Source organism: Sus scrofa, chromosome 8 (genome assembly GCF_000003025.6).
Source record: "Sus scrofa isolate TJ Tabasco breed Duroc chromosome 8, Sscrofa11.1, whole genome shotgun sequence".
Taxonomy (NCBI): domain Eukaryota; kingdom Metazoa; phylum Chordata; class Mammalia; order Artiodactyla; family Suidae; genus Sus; species Sus scrofa.
This window is the reverse complement of record NC_010450.4, coordinates 133,215,584-133,242,372: the sequence shown is the minus strand read 5'-3', so window position 1 is coordinate 133,242,372 and position 26,789 is coordinate 133,215,584. Positions and strand designations below refer to the sequence as shown.

At 39.3% G+C, this 26,789-nt stretch overlaps 1 protein-coding gene across 4 annotated transcripts in view; it reads left to right on the top strand.

Annotated features, from left to right (window-relative positions):
* ARHGAP24 (Rho GTPase activating protein 24) overlaps positions 1-26,789 on the top strand; it is a 744,099-nt gene that overhangs the window by 263,693 nt on the left and 453,617 nt on the right. For 2 of the 4 annotated variants that reach the window (XM_021100785.1, XM_021100778.1), the window contains exon 1: positions 103-481. The exons of the other annotated variants lie outside the window; for them this stretch is intronic. The gene's annotated coding sequence lies outside the window, so the exon portion shown is untranslated. Of the gene's footprint in view, positions 1-102; positions 482-26,789 lie in introns of those variants that run through there. 4 annotated transcript variants of the gene reach the window in all.

Genomic DNA, 26,789 nt, shown 5'->3' with positions numbered 1-26,789 from the left:
AAATCTGAAACCCAGGGCTGCGTCTGAGGGTTGGCCCCGCTCAGTTGTTCCAGCCTCTTGTACTGTATATTTACACATTCACACACAATCACTCTTTCTAACTTCTGGGACTCTTCTTTGCGCAACTGCTAGGATTTCTCAAGTGCATGTGGCCACCTCGGCCAGTTCCGGTGGAAAACCGGCGGGGCTTCGGAGGGGCTCAAAGGGGAGCTGTCAGGGCTGCAGCGGGGACAGGAGACGATCGAGGCGAGGGCGGCGGGGGGGAAACACCCACAACTTTCCACGCCAGCCGCAGCTCCTTCTGCCGCCGTGTGTTTCCTCCGAAACCACAGCTGCGGAGCCACCAAGTGCATGGGGCGCAGCACTTCCCCTTATTGTGGGAAGTAAGGAGACTGCCCTTCTGCTTTTCTTTTGGCTTGTCCTGGGGACCTTTGACTTGGGAGCAGTCGCCGTCTCCCGTCTGCTGTGCGCTCCGAGCCGGGTAGGTGACGCCGCTGGGGGGTGCGCGCCGGAGCCCCCTCGGGAGACTGGGTTGCTCTGGGGCGCGGGCGTGGGCTGCGGGCACAGCTGCCAGTGCCAGGGACGGGGGTGCGAGGGGCAAGGAGGGGATCACAGGAGTCGGGTGCAGTGTGTGTGTGTGTGTGTGTGTGTGTGTGTGTGTGTGTGTGTGTGTGTGTGTGTGTGTGCGCGCGCGCGAGCGCGCATAGATGATGGGAAACAATGCGCCTTTATTATTTTTAAAAGGATTAAAAACGGCGCAAGCTGCTAGTACGTGTTTCTGGCTTAAAAATAGAGGGTATTAATAAAAGCTCTGTGCAGTTCACTTCCCCTGCTATCCATCCACCCCTTCCCCGTTGCTTCTCTCCGCTAGTGTCCTGTATTATGAGAGTTTCCTAGATAATTGGCATACAGACGTATGTTTTAATAGTAAACACTTTCATTGTAAACAAAGCATTAGAGAATCTTTGGTGAATTTTAAGCCACCCAAAAGATTTTGTTTAGATTTTCTAAAAAGTAACTTTTTGAGGAAGTCTCCCTCTCTTGGTAAATATGTAATAGGTTCTCCCTAAATAAATACATAAATAAATAAAATTCAGACTGCATTTCTTGTACAAGTCCCCGAATAGAAGGGGAGATGATATTATTCTGGATTCCTCAGAGATGTTAGGTTTTCAATACCAGCTGCTAATAGGGAGCCCAGACTCCCTTGGAGCCTATGACTATGTTAATGCATTTAAAATATCATTTCCAAGCTCCTTCTGCTTCTTTCAATTCATGTTACTCTTTTTTTAAATCTAGCAATACATCATTATTTCATCACTTTCTAAAATGAGGAAATAAATAAATCATGCTGGGTATTTAAAATATAAAAGTTGTAAAGTGTCTACTTATCCATAAGTAAAACAGTATGTGTTGCTGTGTCTTCTAAGACAAATTAATTGAAACCCAGGGATATTTACAGTAGAGTTAAGAGCTTTACTCAATTACTGAGAAGAAGATGAACAGACAGATTAAACACAAACAATCTGTCCCCTGATTCCAATTAGAACTCAAAACCAGCCCTTACGGGCAAGAATGGATGCTGGTATTAAGCTGGGAATCATAAAACACACAGAATTAATATATTAGAAAAAGCCAGAAAACAAGTAAAAGCCCACCTCAGACTTGTTAAGATCTCACTCTCCCTTTCAGATTTCTTACTACTTCCTCTTCTCTGGAGATGTTTCAACCTCTAAGAGAGCCCTATAATAGGATCCCCCTTTTTGTCTTCCCTGAGTCCCTGACCTTCAGGTAGCTAGACTAGAAATTTGATCTCTTTAGAGCCATTACTGAGTTGTCAGAGAATTCACCTGAGACTTCTTGGAGGACAGAGATATTGACAAAATCTTAAAATTAAAAAAAAAACCCTCCTACCACTCAGAGGAGGTGTGTTCTTGGTGGAAGACCTTTACGTGGGAATAAGGGGCAAGCTGTGAACTTTTTCAGATCTGGAATTTAGTTTGAGGTATGTGTGAGGAATACACAAATAGAATGATAAAAGGACTGAGACTCTGTAATCCTTTCTGCATGTGAAAGACTGTTGAAACTCAGTCTGTCCTTGGCTTTCAACTCTGTTATTTGGTTTTATTACTTAATCTCAGGGGTTTGGGTTTGAGAGAAGGATGGTTTCTCAGCTGTGTTCTTGTGGGCTCTGTATACAGTGAATTTGAACCATTTTGAAAATACAGACTTGATAGTAAGTGTGGAAGGATTGTGTTCTTCCAAAAATCACTGCAAAACAAATGCCAGTGCACCCGTCCGGACAAGAGAGTAGATTTGCGTAAAAGTGAAAAGTGTCCTGTATTGAAATTCCCAGTGAAATCCTTTCAGGTTTTGCTCAGAATGGTAATACCCAAAGCTCTGATAATTTTTACCATCATGGTTTTATTTACTGTGGGCTCTTGACCTCTCCAGGGTGAAGGGTGGGGGTTAAGGGAAGTGGGGATGGGGTGGGGCAGGAAGGATGAGGAATGTGCAGCAGGTGGTACAGAGTGGTTTGAGTCTGTTTCTTTTGCTGTCTTGGCCAAGGCCGAGTTGTTGTTTACCAACAGTGCCCTGAATAGTTTTGCTATGACCTACTGGCCCATTGAAGTGTGTTTTCTTTCTGGCTCTGTTAGTATCAGGGCCTATTTCTCAGGGCTAGAAGTCGGTAGTTCAGGCCATGCATCTGGCTCCTGCTCTTAGTGTTGGCAATCTGCAGGAGCATCTTAGCTCCCTGTAGTTATTCTTCTGTGCTATTGTCTGGTCAGTGTTGAAGGGTTCTTTTACTATGACTTGGGCTTATATAATGCCTCTTCCTTCTTTCTACTATGTTTCAGTTTTTTATAAAGCTGAGCTCCTCGGAGAAACAAGATGGGGGAGGTGGATAGAGCCTCAGCTTGGAGACCAGTAAGAAGGGACAGTCACCCAGCTGGTCACACATAGGTGTGGAGAAGCTTGATGATAACAAGAACCTGACCTATCCATTTTACCCCCATGGATTGCACTCTACTGAGGATAAAAAGCACAAAAGATTTAAAATTAAAAGTTGCCTGTTGACAATTTTGTGACTAAAGGATAAAGATTTCTCCCAGATGGAGAAAGATATTTAAAATTGAAATTGTAAATAGGCAACTTAGCCATGAAGTTAATGTTCTTCATGTGAAGAGTTGGAACCTCGTATTGAGTCTTGCAATGGTATCTCGTCTGTCTTTGCTGTAAACTCAAACTTTACAAGATTTTGATGGTTTCGGCAGCTAAGTAAAAAGCACATTTGGAGGTGGAGGGATTATGATGAAGAGTCAAAGAATGTTCAATTTTCAGAGGTTACTGTGTACATGTGTGCCTTTAAATACCATCTCCATCCTACTGTGGCATCACCACAATTAATCTTTATAAAGGGGAGATCTAATTGTATAAGTCTCTTGTTCTGAAACCTTGGATGGATCCCAATATCTATGACGTTAACTCTGAACACTCTAGTATAGCGACTTTTAAGCTCTTCATTGCCCTTCCTTTTTATCTTTGTCTTCCTATACTAGGGCCCCTCACGGTTCATACTTAGGATTTCTTGCTCCTGGATTCCATTCTCCTGGATGCCTTCTGCCTGGAAAGCCCCTCTTGATTATCGGTGGTCCACTTCGAGTGGAACTTCCTTCGTAAGACTTACCCAATTTCACGTAGGAAGAATTAATCATTACCTACTTTCATGTTGTTTTAACATATGTATAATAGTTATTTTAAGATTTTTTTATGGGCCCCCCTCCCCAACCAACTAGTGGGTGTACGGCTGGACGAACCACCTGTATATAGTGCCTGGCGCAGTGTCAGAAGCATAAGGGACATCTGTTAATATTACCTTTGTAAATGAGCAAGCAAAGTTATGAATGAATAAATCAGTGATGGACCTCAATTTGTGCAGATGGCTATTTCCCCAAAGTCCACTTGAAAAATGTCTATTTGGACTCAGAGTTTATTTTCCAAAAGTAACAATGCTACCAAACATAATTCATTTGCCAAACCAAGCCCGCACAAGCCAATTTAATTCCTATAATAGATGAAATCTTGTGTTCTTGCTATTCTAAAGTAAAGGCAAACAAAACAAGAAACTAGGGTAGAACCATTTTTTTTTTGTTTTGAAATTACAAAATGCACCTGAATTTAAAGTGACTAGAAACAGTTAAAAAAGATACTTATCTTCCACAATTGCCTTTTATATTATACTGTAAAAATCTGTACTCTGCCAGATCACAGTGGGAGGTCTTGGATTTAGCTGTGAGAACTAATAATGGCATTAAATTGGAAGTTCTGTGGCCCGTGGAATGGGCAATAATCTTAATCAATAAAACAAAATAGAAATACTAATTTTGGCTATTTAATAATTATCTTAAGTGCTAGTGCTTAAGGGGACCAGATTTAATTAAAGGAGAATGCGGAGGTGGATGGAGGGAGGAAATTCAGAGGGCCACCTTCTTTTGTTTTACTGATGCTTTACTGTATTGGTTTTGTTTTCATTCCACTTGACTATTTAAGCTCAAAGTTCCTTCCTGAAAAAGTGTGTCTTTGTCTACAGTTCATTCTGCTGCTGAACATGCAGAAGATGGATGGGGTTTACACTCCTCTTGAGCCAAAATATTTGGACTTATTTCATTTTCAGAGTGGTGCTACTTTTGTCACTTGCATACTTGCCATTTAGCACATGGATACTTGTGTTTCAGGCACTCTCCAGGAACCATATATATAGTTCAAGTTGCTCAAGCTGCTTTTTAGATAGTATCCTTGAGAAGACTGGAAGAACCACCATTGATATTTAAGAGTAATAGTCCACTAAGCTTGAAATCATCCATGCCCTCTATTTTTATCAAATTATATGACTGGAAATGTACTAGCCTAATCATGTTACAACTCCTTTTTGTTACATTGTCTTCATTCACTATGCTTTAATGTAATACTTTTTTATTTTTATTGGGAGTCAGTATAAAAGAGCTGGGCTCCATGGAAAATGTCTTGGCACTTTTTGTTATGTGTTTCAACATTCCTTATAAAAGATCTCTTTTCATTCATCTTTGCCTTTACTGCTTTAAAAAATGTGTCTCTTCTGATTAAGTAGTATTGTTTCTTTCCTTAGAAGAAAAGAAGCTAAGAAATCACCCCATTTTCTCATTTGGGCTTGCCACCCAAGAAACTCAGAACTAAATTTGATGCATAACTGTATCGTAATTGAGGCTTTCTGACGACGTGGTTTGCATCCTTTTAGCCTTACTTTTGTGTATTTAACGTACCCATACCTTTTAAGTTAAAAGGTAACTCAAAATCATTATGAAAATAGGCTGATTTGCCTCCATTTTAAACTTTTTTTCAGACATGTAGTTAAATATAAAATTCTGTTTTGTATCTTCAGTTTAGTGTTTCACAGCCAATAATTTTTCCAGATTTTTTTTTTTTGGTAGTTTCGTAAACCGTTCTAGGGACTGATTTTATACTCCCTGATAGATAAAATGGCCTTTCGACAAATGTTACATTTCTTGAAAACCTTGGAAAGAAAATCCATGTCTGAGTAATTTTGAAAGTAGATGCATAAGACCAAACATGCGAGTTCTTTTCAATATGCATATCGTGAATATGAATAAGAGTGCCCTCAGGGATAGCTCTGAGAAGCAGAAGAGAAAACTTTCTTTATCATACAAGTGAAATTTATCAACAAATTGAAGCTAAAGCCGTAATTAGAACTGTATTCTGCCTATCAAATTGAGTCTTAAGAAAACAAAGTAGGTTTTCAAATTTCCTAAGGAGGGGAAATAATTCTCATTTTGTCCTGAATTTTTCTCTTTAAGTCACATAGATTCTCCTAATAATACTCACTCTAATGAAATAAGTACCTATGAAGTACCAAGCACCCCATGAGATTTTTTTAAACATATACTACTTCTAATTCTAGGAATAGTTAGGAATAACTAATAATTACAGAATTAAACCATGTTATATTTAATTCAGATATTGTTATTCCAATTGTATGAGGATATGTAGGCTCAAAGAGGTAAAACTCACTCAAGCTATTGTAATTAGTAAGGGGTAAAGAGTTGAGAATCAAAACCAGATCTATCTGGAGTTCCCTGTGCGGTTCAGCGGTTAACAAACCAGATTAGGATCCATGAGGATGCAGGTTGGATCCCTGGCCTCTCTCAGTGGGTTAAGGATCCAGCATTGCTGTGGGCTGTGGTGTAGGTCACAGACGTGGCTCGGATCCCGTGTTGCTGTGGCTGTGGTGTAGGCCAGCAGCTGGAGCTCTGATTTGACACACCCCTAGCCCACATGCCTCAGGTGCGGCCCTAAAAAGCAAAACAAAAACCAACCAAAAAAAAAAAACCCCCAAAACAGGTCTATCTGAATCCAAATATCCAGCTATATCTAATACATCACGTTCTCTCAGTGCTTTTCTCTTCAACTATTGATTTTATAATGATTATCTGAGTGTTTCATTGTGTTTGACCTATAATATAGACCCTAGTCTCAACAGGATCTCTAGGAATCGGCCTTGGAGTTCTCCTGCAGGCCTTTTAGATGACACACTCTTGTGCTGATGAGTGGGGCCCTTGGGATGGGTTGCCACTATCAAGATTCTCTCATGAGAAAGGAAACTCCATCTATTGCAGACTGGTAATTGAAGCAATCTACAGTGATTTGTTTGTGCAGACTTTATTTTCTGGTGAGAGGTGAATAGAAAATGCATGGTCCATGAAGCTCCACTGATCTATCCCCATTGCTTAATTCCCAGACATTTGCCCTGAGGGCAGGTTGTTTAATTGTGAGATGATCCCAGAAAACCCCAGGTAAGGGGTGGACTTTTTTTTTAGGCAAAAATTCTCATATGTTTGTACTTTTAATATTGTGCGCATCAAGTTGTAGTAAAAAGATGACTAAAGATGTAGCTCTTCTATTTTTCATGAATGGCGCACTGCGTTACAGTAAATTGAGTTTATATCCATCATTAAGTGCGTGCCAGGAACACTGGGAGCAGCAGAGGGAGATGGAGGAAAGAGAGGAGGGCAGGTTTGTTCAGAACCCTCCATACTGTTTTCCACAGTGGCTGTACCACTCTGCATTCCCACCAACACTGTACTAGGTTTTCTTTTCTCTACACCCTCATCAACCTGTTTTTATGATAGCCATTCTGACAGGTGTAAGGTGATAGCTCATTGTGGCATTGAGGTTTTTTTGTTTTTGGTTTGGGGGGGGTGTTGGCTGCACCCAGGGCGTGTGGAAGTTCCTGGGCCAGGGATCCAGCCCATGAGGCAGTTGTGACCTGCATCACATCTGTGACCAATGCCAGATCCTCAACCCACTCCTCCGCACTGGAACACCTTCACTGTGGCTTTGATTTGCGTTTCCCTGATGATTAGGGACATTGAGCATCTTTGCATGTATCCCTTGTTCATCTGGATGTCTTCTTTGAAAAATGTCAGTTCAAGTCTTCTGCATATTTTTAATCATTTAAAAAAAATATTGAGTTGTATAAGCTTTTTATGTGCCTGAGTATACATCTGAAGAAAACACAAACACTAATGTGATAAGATATATGCACCCCACTGTAAATAGCAGCATTATTTACCATAGCTAACATACAGAAGCAATCTAAATCTCCATCAACAGAGTAATGGATAAAGCAGATGCAATGTATATATATATTGCACACACATCTCTGGACCTGGAGGGTATTATACGTAGGGTGTTAAGTCTGTCAGAGGAAGAAAGACAAGTATTATATGTTTTCATCTATATGTGAAATCTAAAAAAATAAAATGAACTTATATAACAAAACAGTAGACTCAGATACTGAGAACAAACCAGTGGTTACCAATGGGGAGGGGGCGGGGAGAGAGGCAAGTGAGGCGAAGAGGATTAAGAGATATGAACTCCTAACACGTAAGATACAAGGATGTGAAAAAAAAAAAGATACAAGGATGAAGGTAAAAAAAAAACATAACGCTGCATCCTTAACCCACTGAGTGAAGACAGGGATCGAACCCACATCCTCCTGGATACTAGTTGGGTTCGTTCCCACTGAGCCACAATGGGAACTCCCTTATAATTACTTTAAAGGAGTATAATCTCTAAAAATATGTTACTGTGTTGTACACCTGAAACCAATATAACATTGTAAGTCAACTACAGTTAAAAATGAAAAGAAAAAGCTGAATTGGAGCAGGAAAAGATTAGTTCTTTGGGGTGGAACCCAGAAGGAGAGAAAAGTTGAGTTAATGGTGACAGACAGAGAATTGAAATAGGCAGTAGGGAAAGTAATTTCAAAGCTAGTCTTTCTCAAGAAGGGAACATTTATCACGGAATTGTTAGAGTGCCTCTCACTCCTGTTTGGAAAGATGCCTAGAGAAAAAAATTCTCCAGCCCTCGTTGGGATGTCATCTTTTCCTGGTTTACTCTGTCGGGAGTAAGTTGTTTTAAATTTTCTTATCTAAAGAAACTTCTGGATAGAAGAGATGAGCTAGCGAAGCCAAAGATCTCGGTGTTACCTTGTTGCACTTGTTGCATACACCTGGGATTTAACCACAGGTGCACCACCTTCAGAATTCTCCTTTGGTTTTTGTATCCCAGTGCAGTTTCACTGTTATCATGAAATGGTCAAATGCAATGTCAATGATTTTGACGAAAGCATCTAGGAGTATACAGAAGGACTAACCTTGTCACGTTTGTGATGTGGTGATTAGAGACTTCACATTTTGGTAGCAACTCACACTTTCTTCAAGGAGTAGCTTTTCTGTGCCTCTGGGGTTCGGCTCAGGTTTGCAGATTCTGTGATGGAGTCTTGGTCTTTGGTGACTAGATGCAGGGGGAGGTTATAAGGAATTATCTGGGTAAGGAGCTCTGAAAACTGCTACGCAACAGGTGGAGCTGCCAGAAGAGGATGCATGGGAGAAGTGGAGAAGCCAGGTCTCAGGATAACAAGTGTCAGACGCTGATGAATCGGAAGAAAAGGCAAATCTAGAGACACTACTGGAAACTAGAAGCCAAGGAAGGGAATGTGGGATGTGGCAATTAAGAATCAGTCTCTATCTAATAATGGATAACAATTATGGAAGTTTTACTATGTACTAGTCATGCCAAGTTCCTGTCATGGCTTATTTCCTTTAATCCTCAAGCTCCCCCTTGAGTAGGACCTCTTATTATGTCTCCTTTATAGATGGGAAAGCTGAAACTTGGAGAGTCTTAGTAAACTGCCAAAGTCACACAGCCTCTAAATAGTAGACTGAGGCTTCAACGCTAAAATCTCTTCCTCGGAGGTACTGTACCATGCTTTACCGTTATGCTCTGGAATTAGACCTGTGTTCTGCTTTGGTTCGGATATGCACAAGCCCTGTGACCTTGGGCAGGTTGTATTAACCTCCTTGAACCACAGAGTTCCTCCCTGTGAAAATGGGCATTTATAATACCTATTCCGTATTGTCGTTATGGATTTTTAATTTATGAGGTGAACAGTGCACGTAACAAGACTGGAAGGGTATCTGGCACCTGGTAAATATCAACACATGTCAACAGGTATTGTTGTTAATTTAAATGTTGAACGCAGAGTTCCTGAGCAGTATTTTTCAGACTATAGGTCTTGATCCATCAATGGTCATAAAATCAAATTAGTGCTTTATGACCAGCGTTTCTTTTTAATGGAAAGGAAGAGGACAGGATGGAATGGAATAGAAGAAAAGCAGCGTTCATTATACATAGCAAACGTGAGAGCCGGTTCACGTTTTAATTTCTCTTTTTTAAAACGTGCGTGTGTGTGCGCCTCACACACTGGGTACACATGTGCTTCTGACTATTGACGATTTGCCCAAATAAAGTATTTTTCAAATCCGTTAAAGTAGCGGTTCAGAGTGTGGGCCCAAGATCAGTAGCATCAGTGTCACCTGGAACTTGTTAGGAATGCAGATTACTGAGGACTGCCTGGGCTCAGCTTTAGCAAGGCCCACAGGTGAAGAAGAGGACCACCTGTTCAAAAGAGGCATTGGGAACTCCTCATAAAAGCAGGTAAGGGTATATTTAAATTGCTTAAGAGCAGTTAAAAGTACATGTTGTCCTATATCGACTAAAGGTGTTAATTCTCCACAAAATGCTGTTCTGTGTTGTGTGACTTTTTAGTTTTGTGTAGTCTCTTCTCCTATTTTTTCTATATTGCCTGCTTACAGGGCAGGTGGGTCAGTCCCACAGAAGTCAGTTATTTTATATGTAGGACACTGAGGAGTTAGATCCTGTGCTTTCTTCTAGGAGTACAAGCTAAAAAGCTTAATATTCTTTGTAAGTAGCCATGAACCCTGAATTTCTAAGTTGTGTTCCATTTGAAACCTTTTAATGCTGGTCGTCGAGATGCCCGAATAGTTGTAAAAGTGGGAATTAAGAACTCATAAAAACTGCATCAATATTTTACTAATTGAGCTATTTATTTTGAAAAGCACATGCAGACAAGGGGTTGGCAACCTAGTTAATGCGATACTAATAGTGATGATAAACAAAAAAAACCTTTTTGGTAAAAATGGAAGTCATATAGATTTTTATAGGAGGATATTCCCCCCAATGAAAAAATGAATGCGTTTAAAATACTTATTGACCATATGCCATTACGTTAAAAAGAGAGCAAGTAATATTGCATTGAGCAGCCTTTGCTCGTTATTGTGTTTTGCTGTTGTATTTGGTTTTCGGTTGGAACATGTATTTACTTTAAGACTTAAAAGAATTTGTTTGAAAATACAGCATCCAGATTTACTAGAAAAGATTTGAGGACTTTCTTTTCCATTTTCTTTTTAAAAAGAGTATTACTTTGGATTTTTAAGAAAGAACTTTTCCATAGGTATCTATTAACTTTTCTAAAAGAAAGTTCTTAGTGATGTGTGGACATATTTTTCAGAACAGTATTGTTAGGGGAAAAAAAATGTAAGAATGTCTACCTTTTGGCTCACCATAGGTAAAAATTTTATATTTAAACAGTGGCTTGAGAGATGTTTCAAAAGAAGCTTTACTTTGCAATCTGTGGTTGGAAGGAAAAGGGCCTAGGAGGATGTGGGCTCTGATTCTGCGTCTGGAATTCATTAGCATCTGTAAGCTCGGGCACATATTTTGTTTTTCTGGACTGTAGTCTCTTTATGTATAAAATAAAGGTGTTGGAGTAAATACTTTGCAAGTTTGTTCCAGCTTTGAAAAAGTCTCTGTGGCTAAATGGTAATGGTGTTTCTTTTGAACAATTTTGCTAAGTGCGCGGCACTGTGTGTGCATTGACAGGGGTGTGATAAATGGTTGTTTGACTTGGAAGAGGAGTGGGGACCTGGAAATCTATAGATTACATGATAAAGTTCAGCCTGGCCTTTCTTTGTGCCAGTGGGCTAGTTTTCATCAGCTGTGGGTTTGGGGGCATGGGTAATCCCACTCAGTAGGAAGGTTTTGAAAATGGGTGAGGGTGGTTTTGGTCGTAACAGTGCTGGGGGAGGCTGTTGGCATTCGGCGCCCAGGGGTCAAGAATGCCACATGTCTTGCAGTGGGCATGATGGTCCCTCACTACAAAGCATTTTCCTTCCCCCAAAGCGAAGAGCATCGCCATTGCAAAACCAACAAACGAACTTAAAAGATTGACTTTTAAGTCTGTATTTTATAAAGTCATCTGGGACATTGGAGATGAAGTTGTCATGTACTTTTTGCTGTTTCAGTAACACAAATGCAAACAATATCTATTCTTAGATGACAACTGGTGTTTATGATGCATGGAGGAGAGCGGCCTCCAGCTCCCTGCGCTATGTAATGACTATGCAGTCAGAAAAGCAGTCATATCACAGCTCTGTTGGTGCACATGTAACTTGAAGACACACTAGGAATAGATCCTTTGAGTATGAAGTTACTAGTTTCCAGATGACAGCCATATTTTGAATGCAGTTGCTTACAAAGTTTTCCGTTCAACCTAACTAGGCATTTCTTGTGTTGAAATAATGCCATGATTCAGGCATTAAATACATAGATTTGATTGTCTGTGATAAGAAATACCACTGGCTTAATCAGCTCTGTACATGATGGTGGGTAACATGAATACTTCCTGTTCCTTCTCTGGCTTCCTTCTGCCCTTGGGTTGGCCTTGAACATTCTGGGTCAGGTGGAGGATAAGCCCATTCAGAAAGAGTGACTCAACCAGGGCCATCTCAAGGACCTTGGTAGTGTTTTCAAACTTGAGGTGAACTTTGTTTTGGAATCAATACAGGATCATTTTCTTAAAATGCTTTTCTCCCTTTCGACTTCCTTCTTGTGTTTGTCAGGTTCTTGGTTTGTTAATGTGCACATTTTTAAACTCTTGCTTATGTTCAGCTCTCGGATACTGTGACTATAAAAGGTCTTGTGTGGATAAAATTGTTGTCCAACTTGATAAATGTGGGCCTTAATACTTCTACAGGAAAAGGGGTTGAAAGTGAAATGTGTAACTTCCTAAAAATTTGGTGAAAAGTGTAAATTTCAAGAGAAGGTTGAAATTACAGAATTAGATTTTTTTTTCTTTTGGATCATTTTTCATGTTTATTATCTATGCTGGGCCTCCACAATTAACAAATTATAAAATTACATGCTACATTCTCCTCAGAATGAATGTACTGGCCATCAGAACAAAAGCCCGCTTAGAAAATAGCTGTAACCATTCTGCCTGATCTTTTCATATGGGTAATGAGTCCAAAGTGGTCTAGGTGATTTGTCCCAGAACACCTGGTCAGGAAGAGGCAGAGCAGGCTCTTGATTGTTGGTGATTTTGGTGTTTCTACCCCACTGCCCCGCCTCTCAGAGATTTTTCTCACTTGAGTGCCCTGCGACAGGTACAGCCAAGGGCTAGCTTATGGCAGCCAATGCATGTCATGAATTGCCTCCTCTGCTCTGAAACCGGAAGGGTACTCGGTAAGTATCATCTGGCAAAACTGAGCACAGGATCACTCCTGCTTTCCTGTGTTCTACTGATTACGTGAGGAATTATAGCTGAGAAAAGAGCAGGTGAAGCTGTAACATGCTGAAAAGCATTTTTACTGAGTCCAGGAGAAGCCTTTTACAGGCAGCTGAAAAATATACCGTGTTAAAAATCAAGGCATAATGTGTGCTACTTTCTGTTTGGGGTCATATTTTTTATCTAATTTTTCAATAATCCTGCTAACGATGTTGAACCCATTTCACGTGAATGTTCTCAACACTCTGTAGGTTTTCATTCAGTTCAGTCTTCACACTAGAATTGTACACTCTTCTCTTGTTTTCTGTTTTTCCTATTCCCGAAAAACAAAGAAATACGTAAGCCTGATGATATGTTCACCGTTAAGAGATTTCATGCCCCAAACGACAAACAAAAACAAGTTCATCTCCTTAAGCTCTGACTTGAAAAGACTGGGAGACAGGAGGAGGGGGAGAAAGAGGCTTCAGCTCATGGTAACTGCGGAGGAACGCTGAGAAACAGGGGCAGTTCTTTCTGTGCAGTGCTTTTATTCTTTCTCTGTTTGCGGACCCATCCTCTCCTGTTTGATTTGTGAAACATTCCAGGGAGTATCCTTAGCTTCCCTGACATGAGCCTGGGACTGGGGCTGGAAGGCTCTGAGGGGGGACTCCTTTCTGAAACACGGGGGGACGGATGGAGCAGCTCGACTGTGGGGCACATGGCTCAGCTGGTTGAGACCCACGCTTCATCCGGAGCCAGGTGAGACTTTGTGCCGCTGAGCTGTGGGATGCGGGAGCACGCGGCTCCTGGTACCTTTGCCGGCAGTTCTGCAGCGTGTGGGAGGCAGTCTCAGAGAGATGGGCTTACTGCTGTATCACAAAAGAGGCAATACTGAACGCGTAGCCTTCCTTCAGACCTTTGCATGCAGCTCAATGGTGCCACATCTGGGACGCGGCTGATAGTTATTTTCAAGCAACAGTAGGATACTAGTGGCTTATGAGGGTTAGTCCTTATTTGTTTAGCAAATCACACTCAGACCAAATATATAGCAATACTAGTAGTGGCATATTTTTTATTGCTGATCCCTGATTGTTAAATGTAATAAAGATTTTCTTAATGTCTGAGACAGGGCCATTAGGTGAAATAAAACTATATTGAACTCTTTGATGGAAATGCCAAGCAACTTGTGTATGATATCATTTATGAGCTGTGTTGTTAATGTGAAATGCTAAAATAATTCAGAGAGAGTAACTGGTATAGAAAGGTCATATTACCATGAGCCCGGACGGGGTGGGAGAGGAGAGGAGGAGGAGGAGAGAGAGGAGAGAGACTTAATAAATGCCTGTGCGCTGTTAAGATGGAAAGTGCTTGAGGTGCTGGTGATGTTTCCTGGGAGCACGGGATACGCCGAGTTACAGCTGGTGCTGCTGTTTGTCGGTATCGCCTGGGAACAGATCCCATGACTGCTTAAGAGATGCAAGATTGATTATCCCTGATACCACTGTTGAGCCATAAATTGCAACCAGAATAATGAGAATTGTGTTTATGGACTTGGGGGCAGCCGCAAAGGCCTCTGGTAACTTGTTATTTCCAAACGACCAGGTTAAATTTTTATCCTAAATCTGAGCTTTGATTTGAAACAAAGGTATTAGCTGGTTTTTCTTCAGTCGGTTGTTCCTTTGCCTTGCAATTTCCCATTATTCCACTGTTAAGTTTCCAGAGAATTCTGTCTGGAATACGTTCACACAGAAACCAGTCTACCTGCCTGCTTTCTGAGACACTGAATTTGGTGCTCTAATTGATTTTAATCAGAGGCGGGGAAGCATCTTTACTTTTTGACGGCTAGAACTGATAGAAACAATTTAGCCATAGAATGTCTGTTTGGCAGCTTTTGTAAAATCACTAACCTGGCATCTGAACTCCTATTAGAACAAAACATTTACCTCTGGAGGTCTCTCAGGGCAACTCTTTTCTTGTGGTACTAAGTGGCCACTAACTAGTGTTTCATAGTTTACTTGAAAATTTTGTTTTCAAAACAGAACTTGTACGGCATGATATCATAAAAGGCTTCATTATTAGAAAATTCATTAATGATTTTCCCCCAAGAGATCATCTGAGATAAATTGAGTCTCAGAGTTTTTAACCTGTACAATTTTAGTCCAACCCAAGGGCTTCTATTTGTACACTGCTATCTGCCTTTGATGAATAGGTTTGTTTAGTTTAATGGTTTTCTGATATTTAAGTACAATTGATTTTTTTCCGCCTAGTGTAATAAATGGTATATACATAAGTGGTATTTATAAGAGTTAGTATAAAACGTGGTATTTTGGGTTGATCAATTATCCTATTATCTTCTTTATTCTCTTTAAAGTTTTGACTAAATCAGGCATGATATTAAATGCCTTGCAGTTTATCACACAAAATAACGCTTTATTACACTAATTTTATTATTATTTGTCTCTTTGCCTTTTCTAGGGCCGCTCCCATGGCATATGGAATTTCCCAGGCTAGGGGTCTAATTGCAGCTGTAGCCACCGGCCTACACCACAGCCACAGCAACTCGGGATCCGAGCCGCTTCTGCGACCTACACCACAGCTCATGGCAACGCCGGATCCTTAACCCACTGAGCAAGGCCAGGGATCGAACTGCAACCTCATGGTTCCTAGTCGGATTCGTTAACCACTGAGCCATGATGGGAACTCCCCATTGTCTGCACTTTAAGTTCTTCTCTCCTTTCCTTGGGAAACTGCGAATTATAATAGGGAACTCCCCTATTAGACTAATTTTAAATTGATAACTGTTTCATAATTAATGGCTGGGGATTATCATTGTTTATTTTTGGCTCATTAATGAGTAGTCTAGTACATTTCTTCCATTTAAAGTAAGCTTTTAAAAAATAGTTTTGTTTCTTCTGCTAATTTTTGTGTTTGACTTTATCAGATTCAGAAATTATGACTACAAAAGTAGGTATGGAAATTAATCTCGTTATTAATTGCTGCTTACTGTTCTGTGACTTTTTCACTTGTTTATATTAAATCAGCAAGGCTCCATTTCAGCTCAGGTATTATCTAGAAATCACCAGGACTTCTGGGGTCTGTTCACACCCACGTGGCTCTGTGGAAACCAGACTGAAGAGAGCAGTGGTGCTGGGCAGAGGTCCAGAGAGGGGTTCAGAGCGGATTAGGTACTCCCTGGTGTCTGGGAGCTGATGCTTTTCATCCAGACTCTTGCCATGAATCTACACTTGCTTGTTGGTTCTAGGAAGGTACTGTCTAGCAAACCTCATCAACCAGGCACCCATGGACCATCCCGTGGCGACTGCTTCAGTGCCTCTGAGTGTCTGGAGCGCCGTCTCAGAAGCATTAACCTCACGTTCTCCCAGACATTTCAGCTGCTTCATGTTCTAAATTCTAGTGAATGTGAACCTGTCTCAGAGCAGGTGACAGCTCTGAGTCAGCCACCACATCAACACCCCGTTCACTTCCATTCTGATTCCAAAGTGGCAGCCCTTTCCTCTTTGAAGCTCAAGGTTTTGCTTCTGCCCCTTCTCTAACCACTTTTTTCTTTCTTTACACTTTATTCCATTTTGCATCCTTTTATTTTTTCTTTCTTTGCCTTCTCTCTTTATTACCCGAGAACTTTGTCATATTAGTTTCCTATTTTCTTCCCACGTTTCTTCTCATTATTACTGTGTATGGTGTTTATCTGGCTCCTTTTCTGCTTCAGTTACACATTTTCGGGAGGTACTACATTGATCACGGTTTTTGTTCCCTTTAAATGAATCCACAAAGTAAATATTCTAATTTAACTGTCCCAAACTGCTCAAACTGTTGTATGCCTATTATTTCCAGCTCCTCTTTTCCATCCCTACCTCCAGAAATGTAAAAGCAGATAAGCAGCTGCTGTGGCAAATATTGCATTGGTTCTTGGTTCAAAACACTCTCAATTTGGGAGTCGGTTCTGATAGTCACCAGCCGTGGCAAGTCACTTCATATATTTTGCAAAACGGGAGTAATGGTTAAATGAAATAATGCAGCTGAAATTCAATATCATAGGACACTTTCAAATTTATACATTTAAAAATTTTTCACTTGAAATAATTTCAGACATATACAGTTTTACAGAAGTACTGCAATTAATGCCTATGTAACCTTTTCCTAGATGTTAGCATCTTAAAATTATCAAAACTAAGACATTAAGTTTGACATACACTATTAACCTGTAGTTGTACCACTCCATTGTACCAGGGATGTCCTTTTTCTGGACCAGGATACAACAGGAATTGCACATATGTTTAGTTTTCATGTCTATTACTCTCATCCAATCTGGGACAGATCCTCTGTCTTTCTTTGTCTTACATGATCTTGACACGTTTGAAGAATAGTGACCAGTTAGTTTGGAGTCTCTCAATTTGGGTTTTCTGATGTTTTCTCATGATTAAATGTAGAGCATGCATTTTTGGCAAAGGTACCGTAGAATGATGCTGTGCCCTTCTGATCTCATCCTATCAGGAAGCATGTGATGTCAAGATGTCTAGTTACTAGCAATGTTAGCTTTGATTTTTCTCTGTTGAGGTCTTCCAGGTTTTTCCATTGGAAGTTGCTGGTTTCTTTTTTGTAATTAGTAAACATCTTGTGGGAAGATATCTTGAGACTATGTAAGTGAATAGTTTTTCATTATACTTCAACCACTAATTTTAGCATTCATTGATGATTCGTTATTGAAACAGTTGATTGTCACTGTAGTGTTTGGTAAATGGTGATTTTCTATTTTATCATACCTTCTAAATCATTGCTTCTAAATCAAAATTCCTCTGTAAGAAGGAGTGTTCCTTTCTCCTCTACTTATTTGCTTATTCAATGATCTGTTTATGTCAGTATGGACTCATTGGATATTTGTTTTAGTCTATGAGTTGTGATCTATTATAATTGGTATTTATTTTGTTGCTCCAACTGTAGAGATTTGGCATTTGGCCATGTTCAAGTTGGCTTCCATGTCCTTTCTTCATATCATCATCATTTTAGGCTATTTCTTATTTTCTGGTACCACAAGTTACTCCAAGTTCATCTTATACTTTTTTTCCGATTCAGAACTTGCATCAGCCTTTCAAGGAGCCCAGATTTCTTTTATCGAAATATGCTATTTAGAAACCAAAGTCTAGGTGTTAGAGGTACTTACTTATAAAATATTGCATTTCCTTTCTCCTATGATGTATTTACTTATTTCCTCAATCGTTCAATATACATAAAATATTTTCAGAATTTATAATCCATACCTCTGTGAAAAACCAACACATTAAGTAGAGTTCATTATTGGTGTAAAATTATATTTTCTTTAGCCTTAGGGTATAGAGTCAAAGCACTGTGGCCTACAAGGAAAACAATGGAGATATTGACTTGATTTGAATATTTGCACAAGTAAGCAAGTAACCTACAAATCAGTGTTTTATTTTTTAATGAACTAATTCTGATACCTGCTTTGTGACCAACACGAAAAGGAAGCCTCGTAATTCTAGCATTCTCAGGTTGTTGTGGAATTTGGATAAGTGTGCTATGCATAATCAGGAAAATGTAAAACCCATGGAAACTGCATATTATTCTATCTGAAAATTTTAATTAAATTTTTAAGCCTTTTCTAGAATTTGGTGAGGAACTAGTATAAACAATAGTTCGTTTATAGTGTGGTTTCCAGCCTCCTTAATTCTCACCCTCATTGTTCTGGTTCTTTCACTAAGTTCCCAACTCCATATTCCCTGATTCTTTTCCTCCCAGTCTACTCTGAGAATTGCATCAGCCCCTCGTGTAAAGGTGGGCGTTATGTACCATTTAGTAACCTCATTTCCCATTTCAGACATCACTAAAAGTAGTATCTCTTTCCTAACTGATCCTGCATAAGAAATATTCAAAGAGACGAGGGGGGCCGAGGCTTTTGTTATCAGAGGTATGGGTCATGGCTTTCATTTACTAGGAAACAAAAAAGATAATAAAACAAACCCCCGAACAAATGAAAAACAGAAGTCCAGGGCAGTTTGTCATTTGTTGGTTGGATAAACCTTCAATGGCTGAAATAGCACTGAGTCCCAGGTAATACCTAGTATTAGGTTTCTTCCCCAGTCCCTCACTTTCGAATAACTTTGGGTGGAATTGACAGCACGAATAATATTCCTTTTCTCATATTCATAGAAACATTTGTTATATTTTCTTTGAGGATATGGCATGTTTACATTTCCTTCAGAAAGAATGGAACTTTCAGTGTCTACACTTTATTTATTTATTTATTTTTGTCTTTTTGCCATTTCTTGGGCCGCTCCCGTGGCACATGGAGGTTCCCAGGCTAGGGGTCAAATCGGAGCCACAGCCGCCAGCCTATACCACAGCCACAGCCACAGCAACACCAGATCCTTAACCTGCTGAGCAAGGCCAGGGATCGAACCCGCAACCTCATGGTTCCTTGTCAGATTCGTTAACCACTGAGCCATGATGGGAACTCCCCATTGTCTGCACTTTACATTCTTCTCTCCTTTCCTTGGGAAACTGCAACTTATAATTCAAAGGACACAGGCTCTGGGATGATTGCTTTGTTCTAAACCTTACTCTGGCAGCTATGTGCTTCTTGGTCAAGGTACTTAATCTCTACTGGCTTTAGTTTCTTCTGAAAAATAAGAACAAAAAGTAGAGCTTTACAGGGTTGCCAAGTTTAAATGAGCTAAGAGCTGTACAGTGCTTAGAAGCATTCCTGCCACATAGGAAGCAATCACTAAATGTTACAGATATTGTCATTGTTACAATTTGTATACCCTCCCTCTCTTTGGCTCTCATGGTACCTACATTTTCTAGGCTAGTGGATGTGTGGTATTTAAGTCACACACACACACACACACACACACACACACACACACTCACTCACTCACTCCAAAGAGTAAATAGATGAAGTGAAGGTCAAATACATAGAAACAGAGAGTAGAACAGAGGTTATCAGAGGCAGGCAGTTGGGAAAATTGTGTAGATGCTGGTTGAAGGATACAAAATTGTCATTATATAGGAGGAGTAAGTCAAGAGATCTAATGTACAGCCTGATGGGTGTAGTCAATAACACCATACTGAATCCTGGAAATAAGAGTTTAGATTCTGGTTGCTCTCACCACCTACAAAAATAGTAGCTATGTGAGGAGATGGTATTTTAATGAGCTTTAGTTTAGCAATCAAATCATCATGCTGAACATGTTAAATATATACAATTTCTATTCAAAAAATAAAATAATGGAATAAAGTAACTTTTTAAGAAAGTAAATAGTTACTCTTTGCATTAAAAAGAATCAAGACTAGACATCTTAGATTCTTTAGGTGAGGACAAAGCTAAAGAGGAAATGGCTATTCAAGAGTAAATCATACAACAATACTATAAGTTTTTAACCATCCTGACATCTATAGTATTGATTCCTGTTTCACATGTTAAATAAACAAAAAACCCGGAAAAGAGCCTGTCTTAATGACTACGGTAAGACAAAATTTCTTGAAAAATCCCAAGATAAGGAGTGACCTAAGCCAAAAATAGACACTCCAACCTGACAGGTGATGTTGTCTTTCTGTGAGACTGGGAACTGCAGCCTATAGCAGTGTCTTTTCCTGTCTGATTTCTGGGCTTCAGTGAAAAGGGAAGGGAGCTGGAAAGGATGGAGGGAAGGATAGGAAATGCTAAAAAGAGGGAGTGACCCAAATCGAGTAACAGTTTAGGAGAGAGGAAGTTTATTGTTATTAATCAGGAATTAAAGTGATTTCTTTTAGACTGCCTGTTTTTAATAATCTATCAGAACTCAGTGCCTATAACATAATAGGTGTTGCAAGCATTACTGATGCCTAGAAGAAGTGTGATGGTGAACCAGTGCTTGGGTTTCTTTCTTTAGCTGTAATTTATGAGTTATTTTATAATTATAAAATAATTTCAACATTATTTCTCTTGGATAGAGAAAGGGAATTTTAACTGTTCAATACTACCACTTATTGTATATATGTTTGCATCTCATTTTGATGTGGTAGCTTCCAAACCCTGGAGAATGAATGAAATAGTTAGACTAGTGTTATTCTTAATGTGAGAGTTTGATCTTTTATCTGTAATGGCATAGGGAACTCTTTCTCTGGTGAATGCAGTTTCCACCATTAGTCACACTTAGTGATTACAATGTTCTGTTTTCTTTTGTACAAATGCCAGCATTTTTGAACTTCTTGGCTTATGAAGGATGCATGTTTAGAGTTAGTGGGAACCATAAAAAGGGAGGATACCACAGGTGTTTATTTACTGAGGTTTAGTAAGAGAGTCACTGATATGCTCTTGTCATCCTCTGCAGAAATCTAGGAAAGCTCTCAGTTGCATGTGCCTTTCTGGCTTAGCGGTTGTAAAACAGTAATAGCTTGAGAGTGTCATCAGTGACAGGGCCATCAACAGCAGAAATTGGTTCATCGCCGTCACTGTTGATTTGTGGATGAGAATCCTTGGTATGGCGGGAATGTTTACTTGTTTACTTTTCATAACCTAAAGTAAAGAACTCCCTCCCTGAAGAAATCTGTTTCCCCTCTGGCTTTTGAGATTCTAATCTTTTGCATGATTTATTGATCACCTTTTGACCACAAGTGTATATCATGTCATATTGGACAGGTTTGAGTCACAAGGATAAAGTTTGAAAACCTGTTAATGAAAATGGCCATGCACCGATGCAAAGACTAACATACTTAAGCTCCAGGGTATGCTCAGTTGTCATGATAAAAAGCACAACCTTCAGTGCTCCATGCTTTAAAGTTTGTGTCACATTTTCAGATGAGTTTTGGGGAGTCCTAGCCATAGACATTGGCTCCTACAATTTGGTTGCAAGTTGAAAACCTTTTGGGAAAGTGATACCACCCAAACTTTTTTGGTAGAAGTCTATCCTTCCTAGGAAAGGGCCTATCAAAAGCATATTGATGGGTGAGTATTAAATTTATAGATAAACAAATAAGAAAGGGATTTTCTGAAGTTTACAAGTGGACAAGAAAGGAAATAAATCATTTCAGCCGAGGGAAACCCGTGTTCAAAGAAACAATATTGTGATGAGGCTATTTGGAGGTGTTCAGTAAATGTCCAGGAGCTTAGGGTAAGTTCGGAAACTGCTGATATAAAGAGGAAGGAATGGAGTCAAGAAATATGAAAGGGTTAAAATGACTAAACTTCTTGACTAATTAATGGAAGAAGGTTAGTAAGAAGGGGGTTGGAAAGACCCAAATCAACTGAGCTTATTAGTCGCATGTATTAATGACTAAGTCTCACTGTGTGCCATCCATTTCTGTATAGCTCAGGGTACTCAGTCATGTGCTTTTGTGGTTTCATGTCTCAACTCTATCAGTCATATCTGCATCTTTGGGGGAAAAAAAAACCCTTCTGTTCGTATTAAATTCTGGAAAAGAATACTTCTTAGAGATTTTATAAGACTAATTGGAGTTACTCTAGGAATACCAACTGCATTGTTATCCAGTTGCCCACTGCTACTCATCATCAATGCTGAAAAAATATATTTGCAAAACCAGTTCCTCTGTACTAAATGAAGAAATGTGTTCCCATATCCCTGGTTTTCACCCACACATTGTAGCCGTCTCCAGACACACCGCGGTTTTGCCATACTTTTGGATCTCCCCAGCGTTTGATTCCCTCTCCATCTTTTTAATTTCTAATCTAAATGAAACACGAGGTAGTTATGGTTGAGTTCCTTTTTCTCTTAAGTTGGTTAATGAAAGTATGCAGTCCTTTCATCCAAGTAAAATAAATGCACAAGCCACAAGGCAGGCTCATAGTTTATTTTCTTTCTTTCTTTTTTCTTTCTTTTTTTTTTTTTTTGGTGACAGGGACAAGGAGATTTTTGTGAAGAAACAAAATACGTGTTGCAAAGAATCAGTGTTAATGTGTCAAAGGTGACTAAGATCTTGAATCTCATCCAGACACCCACTGCAGGGGAACTAAGGACACAGTAAAATAAGGGCCATCTTTGATACCTGGCTGGGCGCTCAGTACCAAATTCTGATGTGGCTTGTGCCCTAATGAGCTGGGCAGACTTCACTCAAGGTTTGCGGACACAGCCTTGTTCTTTAACCCGACCCCAGACAGAAAGCAGTCCCAACGGCCTGTGTTGTTATTTTTATGACCTGCTTACTTGGGTATTATAACAGTCTCAGTTTTACTAATGGGAAAAGGAAGAGAGCCCCAGAACAGAATGATGCTGTACCTCATTTGGGGGAGAGCTTCATGCACAGCTGCCTTTAGAAGGTGAGAGCCTCTCGCTGAAATGGGGAAATCCACAGGTCTGGTAGGCTGTTCTGGGCACAAGAGAGTGAAAAGATCAAAAGAGGCTTTCTCCTCTAAAGCCTAGAGAAGAATTCGAATCTTTGGAAAAGAGCCCTGGAATCTACATTCTAACAAATTCCTCAAGTGAGCCATCTGTACACCAAAGGGAAAGAATATTTACTAAAAAGTCTACCCCCTACTATGGCTCTTCTAGAAAAAACCAAAATGCAGCCATGTATAACTAATACACACTGATTCACATTTCTAAAAAAATGAAAGCTATCTCTAAGAGCAAAGCAACAAGTCACTAAGAACGAATTCCTGGAATTCACTAGTGGTCTAGTGATTAAGGATTCAGTGTTGTCACTTCTGTGATTCAATCCTTGGCCCAGGAACTTCCAAAAAAAAAAAAGAAAGAAAGAAAAAAGACAAAGCAGAACTAATTATTTTCACATATTGTTGATATATTTATTTTTATTTTATTTGCTTCAGGCAACTTAGACCTTCACTAGATTTGAGTGTCATCCTTGTGGTCAGAGAAGAAACCTTGCAGTTAAGTTCCTCACACTTATTCCACAGCTTATTCTTTTTTGTAACCAGCCTGTTACTGTTCGTTTAGTTGTTCTTACTACAGTCTTATTACTCAATCTTCCAACTTAGATCACATCTATTGTTTTAGAATAAGAATATGTAACTGCACCAATATTTGAAAGAACATATCAACATATATTTTGATAAATGATTCATTTGTTAAAATGAATCAGTAGCCTTCTAAATTGACTAGATTAAAAAAGCTACCAAGATAGGTTGGATATATAAAGTTCAGTGTAACTATTAGATTTTCAAGCCTATAGTTTTTATAATCACAGGTTATATTTGATTTTACTGTTTTTTTTTTTTTTATTTTTGTAGTTGTACAATGATCATCACAATCCAATTTTACAGGATTTCCATCCCACAACCCAAGCACATCCCTCCACCCCCTAAACTGTCTCCTCCGGAAACCATGAGTTTTTCAAAGTCTGTGAGTCAGTATCTGTTCTGCAAAGAAGTTCAATCTGTCCTTTTCCACATGTCAGTGAAAGTATTTGATGTTGGTGTCTCATTGTATGGCTGACTTCACTCAGCATGATAATTTCTAGGTCCATCAGTGTTGCTACAAATGGTGGTATTTTGTTCCTTTTAATGGCTGAGTAATATTCCATTGTGTACCACATCTTCTTGATCATTGTGTACCACATCTTCTTGATCCACTCCTCTGTCGATGGACATTCAGGTTGTTTCCATGTCTTGGCTATTGAAAATAGTGCTGCAATGAACACTGGAGAACATGTGTCTTTTCGAGTCCTGGTTTTCTCTGGATAAATGCCCAGGAGTGGGATTACTGGATCAAATGGTAGTTCTATTTTTCGTTTTCTGGGGCATCTCCATTCTGTTTTCCACAGTGATTGCACCCATTTACAATCCCACCAACAGTGTAATAGGGTTCCTTTTTCTCCACACCCTCTCCAGCACCTCTTATTTGTAGACTTTTTGATGATGGCCATTCTTGCTGGTGTAAGGTGGTACCTCATGGTGGTTTTGATTTGCATTTCTCTAATAACGAGTGATGTTGAACATCTTTTCATGTGTTTTTTGGCCATCCGTATGTCTTTGGAGAATTGTCTGTTTAGATCTTCTGCCTATTTTTTGATGGGGTTGTTTGTTTGTTTTGTTTTGTTTTGTTTTTTTTTTGGTATTGAGCTGCAGAAGGTGTTTATAAATTTTGGAGATTAATCCCTTGTCAGTTGAATCACTTGCAAAGATTTTCTCCCATTCTGTGGGTTGTCTTTTCGTTTTGTTTAGTGTTTCCTTTGCTGTGCAGAAACTTTTAAGTTTAATTAGGTCCCATTTGTTTATTTTTGTTTTAACTGTCATTACTGTAAGAGGTGGATCTGAGAAGATGTTGCTGTCATTTATGTCAGAGAGTTTTGGCCTATATTTTCCTCTAAGAATTTTATGGTATCTGGTCTTATATCTAGGTCTTTAATCCATTTTGAGTTTATTTTTGTGTATGGTGTTAGGGAGTGTTCTAATTTCATTATTTTCCATGTGGCTGTCCAGTTTTCCCAGCACCACTTATTGAAGGGGCTATCTTTTCTCCATTGTATATTCTTGCCTCCTTTGTCATAGATGAGTTGGCTGTAGGTGCGTGGGTTTAATTCTGGGGTTTCTATCCTGTTCCACTGATCTACACATCTGTCTTTGTGCCAGTACCATATGGTTTTGATGACTGTTGCTTTGTAGTATAGTCTGAAGTCCGGGAGCCTGATTCCTCCAACTCCGTTTTTTACTGTTAATGAAGTGCTCTGCTGTAGCATCATTGAGAAGATAGCAGATACTATCGTTAACATGTTCTCTCGTAGCTTTACATGGGAGAGAAACACCTGGAAGACTAGAAATCCTTTTTCACTCTTTCACTCCTTCTTTTCCTCCTATTTATGGTGTTGACTTAAGGCTACATATCTGAAGCCACGAAAATTTCCGGAGGAGTCTCGAGGGGTCCAGTTGAAGAAGAGTCCCCACCCAGCCTGCACCCTTGACCAGGCCCAGGGCTGGCCCTTTCATTTACTGCACTTGCTGCTATGACTGTTTCCCACCATCACCTCTTAAAGGAGGATCCCATTCAGTGACAAGGGGACAGTCTGAAATAAGACAGAGACACATGTGGATAGAAATTGATCTAGGTCTGGTCTGTGATGTTCAATATGACAGCTATAGCTCTTGAGCATGTATAAAGGGGCTAGTACAACTGAGGGGCTGAGTTTTAATTTGTTTCTGGTTGTATTTAATTTTTATTAACATTTAAATTAAAAACACGTATTTTTGAATCCTTTAAACATTAAGTATTTTTTGGAATAACTTGGTTCTGGGAATCTATTTTTTTAAACTGTAAGTTTTATGAAACCTAATACCAATCAAGCATTTCCAATAGCCATTTAGCTTTCATATTGAGATTGCTATAAGTATGAAATACACAGTGGATTTCATTTTTTAATCATTTATATATATATATTTTTTATACTGTACAAAGACCTAGTAAAAATAATATACAATATATTTTATGTTGTATAAAATATAGTATTTTAAATGTTGTTTCAATGTTGAAATGATACATTTTTGGAAATATTGGGTTAAATACATTATCAGAATTCATTTTACCTGCTTCTTTTTACTTGTCTAATGTAGACAGTAGAAAATTTTATATGTAACTTCCATTACATTTCTGCTAGACAACACTAATCAGATGTTTATGACAGCCCAAGTATCCGTAGTATTGGATACTGAGAACTTCAGCATTCCATCGCTTTTAGTTCAATCCCATGTCTCCAATAAGGATATATATATGTGTGTGTGTGCATGTGTGTATGTATATATATATGTGTGTGTATATATATGTGTGTGTGTGCGTGTGTGTGTATATATATACACATATATGTAACTGGGTGATGAGAATAAATACATCTATGACCTCAGAAA